The sequence below is a fragment of the Sphaeramia orbicularis genome, chromosome 3 (genome assembly GCF_902148855.1).
Source record: "Sphaeramia orbicularis chromosome 3, fSphaOr1.1, whole genome shotgun sequence".
NCBI classification, from domain to species: Eukaryota; Metazoa; Chordata; class Actinopteri; order Kurtiformes; family Apogonidae; genus Sphaeramia; species Sphaeramia orbicularis.
The window spans coordinates 2,388,833-2,396,027 of NC_043959.1; positions in this window are offsets into that span (position 1 = coordinate 2,388,833).

The following is a 7,195-nucleotide window of genomic DNA, read 5'->3' on the forward strand; positions in this document are numbered from 1 at the left end:
GTTCATTTGTCGAAGCTTCATGTGCACATGAAACCACCTCCTGTCCATGTGTAGAACCACAGGCAGCTGTGTCTGAAACACAGAATGTGGGATGCATTGAATTTTTGGGTCTGTTATGGCTCTGTGGAATGACTATGAAGAACAAAAAAATGTATGGTCAAATAATTTCTCTACATAAATATATATCACATGTGTGTAATAATAATATTTTTGAATGTATTCTGTGTGTGTAAATTTCCCCCAAATGGTAGAATCATGTGTGGGGAGGTTGTGTTTTTTTTTTTGTTTTTTTTTGTCACTTTAGGAAAATGTCCTGGACTTAAACAGAGGACAGTGAAAGTGTTTGTGGAACTAGGAAGAGGACACTGAACATGTGTGGAACTTGGACAATAATGTACAGAACAGGGAAGATTTGATTCATTTTTATTCAGAAAGAACAGTTTCTCTACAGTTTTTGGTTTGAAGTGATTCTTTTTTTGACACAACCTCTCCAGCCTTTGAAAACACCCTTTCACATGGTTCAGAAGATGCACAAAAACAAAAGAGCAACATTATATAAACTGGGGTACAGTCATTTTTGTCTCTGCCAGTACTCCAGATAAACAAACCTTATGTGTCTGAAATAATGTTAGATTTAGTTGACCTTATTAGGAGCGATCAAACTAAAATGTTCCCACACAGGGGACCTCCTCCTGTTCTTCACTAGCTCCATCCTCTTACTCATCCTTCTCTTCTCTGTCTCCTAAATCTTCAAATGATCTCGCTCTCTAAACTGTTCAAACTATCTCCAAACTATATAAACGCTATCCAAACTCTAGTATCCAAACTATCCAAACTATCCAAACTATCCAAACTCTGCTCTGACCGGAACTCTCAATCACAAACCCACATGTTGAACGGAGCCTGAGGGGTTTATTTCACTGTCAAACCTGAATCACATAGAACCACCTCTGAACCACTTCCTGAAGCAGTCACGTGGTTAGGGATGGGAATCAATAAGAATTTAATGATTTCGATTCCATGATCGATTTTGCTCATCAATCCGATTCCTTATCAATTCTCTTATTGACTCTCATTGGGTGAGGGAATAAAAGAGTACAAACAGGTGTGTTTGCATTAACTGTCTTTTATATTTCCATCTGCACAGAAAATAGAACATATACAGTATGAACAAATAATAAGAACAGATGACACTGGGCTAGTTCGGGGGGGGGGGGGGGGGGGGTAGTGAAAGTGAAACTCCAGACTCTTTACTAATTCCTCTGTTGCTGCATTTCCACTACATGGAACCGGTTCCACTCTGCTCGTCTCCTGTTGTTGTGCTCCTCATTTCCTTTCCCCTACCTTTGGAAACTTGTATTTGAGGGGGTACGACATTCGTTGCCCGCACCGGAACCAGAACTGGGCCCAGATGACGGCCTGGTGTTCACTCTGCTGTTAGATTCACAAGCACCGCTGAGTAGAGAATCAAATGAATCACATGTGGACAAATGTTTGAGCAGACTGGAGGGATTCCACCTTTAGAAGAAATGGAAGCTTTGACAGAGTTCAACTGGACCTGGGGCCTCATGTACAAAGACTTGCGTGGATTTCATGCTGAAACCTGGCGTACGCCCAAATCCATAAAAGGCCGAACGCACAAAAAAATCCAGATGTATAAAACTGAGCGTACGCCCGAATCCAAGTACATTTCCTTTATCCATCCCAATCAGCGTGGATTTGAGCGCGTATGTTAGAGTAACTGACTCCTCCCTCTCCACGCCCACATTTAAATATGCAAATCAGTATAAACGGGGTCTGCAGGTGGGGTTCCCTCTGGGATTCCCCTGTCTGCGTGATCAGACGATGACGTCAAGGTGGACGCGAAGCGGAGGACGAAACAGGCGGAAGGAGAAAAGAGACGAACTGAGACTGTTTGAACAGAAAGTGGACGATACTGTGGGTGACACTGTTCTCACAGGACTGACTCGGATCCCCCCCAAGGTAAATATAGATTTAGTATTTGTGTAAGTCACACATTAGTTCATTCTACGGGTCATACACAGTCTGATCACAGCTGAACTAGATAAAGGTTCATGCGTGATCATGTCAGGATATCAAAGAGGAAATCAAAGACTTTGACTCCTGTTTAATCACTCAAATTATTATTTTCCAACAATGAGACAGCAGACGGTCAGACGCAGTATCATCCTCCTGTCACACAGGCTTCTGTTGACTCCCCGGCGTTAGCCGCTCCTCCAGTCCAAAACAATGCAGTGTATGCATGATGTCATCACGCATGCGCAGCGAAGGTGTCACATTGGGGGAAAAGAGAGGACTCAAATGCGCAGTACTGAAGGGAAAAAAAATAAGTTTATTCAACAAAAATGAAAACCAAACAACAGAAAACCTAACAAAAGAGCTAAATCAGAGTCCAATGAAAAAAATACACAAAACCTGAGTCAGAGTCCGGAGAAAAGATGAACAAATGTCCGGGTTATGGAGAGAAGTGAGGAGAAATGGACCAGCGCTGCATGGCTGCAAACCAAAGCCTTAAATAGGCTGAAGGTAATTGGCTGCAGCCACGCAGCGCCAGCAGGTGAATCGGATGATAATGATGATAATGAAAAGGAGGAGCTGAGGGTAACACAGGCACAGGTCCATGACCAAAAGGGAGGAGCAAAGAGTCACCCAGGCACAGATCCTGACAGAAGGCCGAATCGATAAGCAGAATTGTTAAGCAGGCAGACAAACGATTCCAAGGAATCGAGCTAATGGGATCCGGTTCTCAAAAAGAACCAGTTCTCGATTCCCATCCCTAGATGTGGTACAGCCGGGCAGCGAGGCTTCGGACGTCATCATTTTCGGCTCCTCCCCTAAATGAAGCACGCCTCGATATGCGCTTTGTGGAAACGCCCCCTCCATTACTCAACACATGCTTTGAAGCCTCGACACATCTGTAACATCACTACTTTTCATATTAAATACCTCCATGAATCACTAAAAAAGTAGTGAAAGTAGCACCTCAGTGATAACATGTTAATGGTTTGATAATAAAGATGGGAAAATTAAGTAAAACTGATAATAATCATGTGCCCTATGCCTTTGAACCTTTGAAGTCCTGTCTAACTTCCAGCTTTTTGCTGAGAAATGCATGACTGTAAGTTTGTCTGCTCCAGTCTGATACTATGACAGACTGAGAAGTGTTTTACAAAGCAGATAATGTTAACTTTAAGGTACGTTTTACATCCTAAAGGTTTTGAATTAAAATATTAAAATAAAATAAGTTGGAATAAAACCCTGTCTTGAATGAACTAAATGTAAGTATCCAGATGCATTGCATTCAGTGGTGACCCCATTTGACTTCAAATATTAAAAACACTGCATATTTATTTTCTTCATGGAGGGTTTTTTTTTTTTTTTTTTACATTTGACTTATTTTGCACAGAGGCAAATTATGCTTAAAGTCAGTTAAAACATAAAATAAATAAATAAATAAATTGCCGCTGCAGAGATGTGTGATCCAGGACTCAGCTGCTGCTGAGGAATGGAGTGAAGATGAAGAGGATGAAGAGGACCAGAGGCGAATATTTTGCCTGCTCTGCAGTTCTTATGCCTCAGATGTTCACAGTGTCAGCCTGCCTCAGTGTGTGTGTGTGTGTGTGTGTGTGTGTGTGTTTGGGGGGGGCGTCTCTGCATCCATGGTGGGAGGGCAGGAATAAAAATGGAAAAAGACAAAGAAATAACATGTTACTGTGGAACAGACACTTTGAGTTGCACAAACCATCTGCTTGTTTTTCTGCCAAAACCACAAACATTGTCGGGAAGATGAGAAATAAAAGAGCAGCAGCAGCAGCAGAGTCTACACAACTGACAACCGCAATCCGCTGTGAACTCACATTGATTCATTTCCAGGTATAAATGAGATGCTATGGACACATATTCAGCGGTGAGCGATGCCTCGGGCTGATGAGGACGAGTTCTTTTTCTCTCCTTAAATTTTCATTACATTCAGTCGATTCAAACGCTTAAATAAGATTTTATGTTTGTGCATCACTGCCAGACATGGACTGTTTAACACATACTAAAAAGTGACTATTTTATTTGGAATCTTTTAAATATTGATGATTTTCATTTGACGAGGGTGCACAGCTGTTTGTGTACTAATTCCATGCAATTATACAGACAATAACAGAAGAAATGGAATGAACGTGGGATCATAAATTAACGTGTATGATGATAATGGATGCAGTCTGAGGTTTGTTGTTGTAGTAACATTACAATAACCACACGTATGCAGAAAAATAGTTCATACAGCATTAAAACATATTTTTTTGATGAAAAAACAGCCGTAGTGGTCTATATTGGTGTGGTCTAGGTTTAGGCCTAGGCCCAAAAGACCACACCAAAAATATTAAAACCAATATTTTCATGCATAAGGAAGTCTACAAGGTAACCAAGAGATGAGAAACAAATTGGATGACAGATGATTGTTTTTGGTGTATTTTACAGCTGATTTAAGACAAGGCTTAAAACCGACCCGGTAACATAAGAGATGGTACCAGAAAGCTGACACATGAGGAAGGTTAAGCAGACATTCATAGGATGCAGCTTTAAACTAAATTAAATAAACCCATGTTAAAATTAACCCTTTCATGCAATTATGAGAACCTTAGTCACAATATTTTTCCTGAGTGTTTTTATTCCTCTTTAGGCATGAAAAAACAATTCTATTGAGTTTTTTTTTTTTTTTTTTTTAAGGAGTTACAAAAATGTCCACTCAGCTGCACCCCATGCATTTAACTTCTGAAGCAAAGAAACTCGTATTTAAAACCTTATATCAGACAGTGATATGGAAAACTATGCAATAAAAATATTTTTAATGCTGCTAATCAGAGGTTTTCCCACATTTTAACATACTCTAATACTAGTTATTATTCACTTCATGGAGATAACATGCAAAAAAAAACTGTCTTGTTTGTTGATTTACACTATAACATGTCACTCCAGACCAGCACAGTTACAGTAACGGTATGAGTTACACTGTATGGGACGATGCATGTGTCCACTGTGTTGGCTGATAAAACCCATGAATATACAAGAGAACAGCTGTGGAATAGCTGTCCACTGTAGTGACCACTATGCAGGAAAGGGTTCATGCAAATTGGTATTTTTAATCCATCAAAATAAGTTTCAAATGACTAAAACACAGGTGTCAAACATGTGGCCCAGGGGCCAAATCTGGCCCACCAGAGGGTCCAATCTGGCCCACAGGATGAATTTGTGAAAAGCAAAAATTACACTGAAGATATTAACAATCAATGAAGTCCAAATCATTTTAATTCAGGTTCCACATACAGACACATACAGTCCAATTAGATTTCAAGTGGGTTAGAACCAGTAAAATATTATCATTATAACCTATAAATTATGACAACCCCAAATTCTCTTTGTTTTTTGGGTGTAAAAAAAGTAAAATTACATGAAAATGTTTACATTGCCAAACTATACTTTTACAAAAAAACGTGAATAACCTGAACAAATATGAACAAACGGAAATGTCTTAAGAAAAGTAAATGCAATTTTATCAATATTCTGCCTGTTACTAAATGTTTTGTGCGATTGTAACGCACATGTGTAAATGATAAACTGATAATCTGAGGCAGAATATTGTTAAAATTGCACTTGTTTTTCTTAAGACATTTCAAGTTGTTCATGTTATTCAGATTTTTAAGGAAACTTTGTAGATGTAAACCTGATCAGAATAGAATTTTACTTTTTCACTGTTATTATTGTACTGGTCCGGCCCACTGCAGATCAAATTGGCCTGAATGTGGAACTGAACTAACAGGAGTTTGACAGCCCTGGACCAAAACATCCAGTCATTAGGTTTACAGAGTCTTTGCATGACCTAGACAAGTCACTACAGGGTCATTCCATATAATTTCATCCAGTTGTCCCCACCTGACCCTCTCAGATTTTCCTAAATTTCTACATACTTCTAGTACATTATATATGATGGGAAAACCCAACATTTCAAGGCTTAATTGTAAATAGTTCCAAAGTTCTGACCATTTGAAGTAGGTAGGGGCTACCCTAAAACTGCCACCAAAATTAAGACTTGAAATATTCGTCTATTTTCAGGCTTCTATAACTTCTGAACAACAAGAGCTAGAGGTCTGAAATTTTCAGAATCATTTCACAGGAATCTATAGTCCTAAGAAATGGGAAAATATGGACTTCAAATTTAGAATTGCATGTTACAGAGAATGACAAAGCTGAGATTTTATCCATCGTGAACTTCTAAAATGCTACATTTGTCCACTCATTACACAAAAACTAATCATCATATTCATTAGAAATTTTCTGTGCTGTATCTGGGCTACTGAGGGAATGGATCTGTGTAAAATGAAGGTCCTATGTTCTGTTATGGATGATATATGAACAGCTGAAAATCAAAAATATCTATCTGACCTTCGGATTCACAGGTCAGTATCAGCATGTGGGATAGGTAGGATCACAAAACAAAAGACACCATGTGAAAGGACAGGAAGTGACTAAATTTAGACACCAAGCACAACTTGCTTCTATAAATCCTTCTATATTAAATGTTCAAATTAGATATGGACGTTTTCGCCCCCGTATTTTAGCCGTTTATGGCTTCTAGAAGCCACTTGTGCTTGGTGTCCACGTTTAGGTCCCTTCCTGTCCTTTCACATGGTGTCTTTTGTTTTGTGATCCTACCTATCCCACATGCTGATACTGACCTTTGAATCCGAAGGTCGGACAGATATTTTTGATTTTCAGCTGTTCATATATCATACATAACAGAACATAGGACCTTCGTTTTACACAGATCCATTCCCTCAGTAGCCCAGATACAGCACAGAAAATTTCTAATGAATATGATGATTAGTTTTTGTGTAATGAGTGGACAAATGTAGCATTTTAGAAGTTCATGATGGATAAAATCTCAGCTTTGTCATTCTCTGTAACATGCAATTATAAATTTGAAGTCCATATTTTCCCATTTCTTAGGACTATAGATTCCTGTGAAATGATTCTGGAACTTTCAGACCTCTAGCTCTTGTTCAGAAGTTATAGAATCTGAAAATAGACGAACATTTCAAATCTTAATTTTGGTGGCAGTTTTAGGGTAGCCCCTACCTACTTCAAATGGTCAGAACTTTGGAACTATTTACAATTAAGCCTTGAA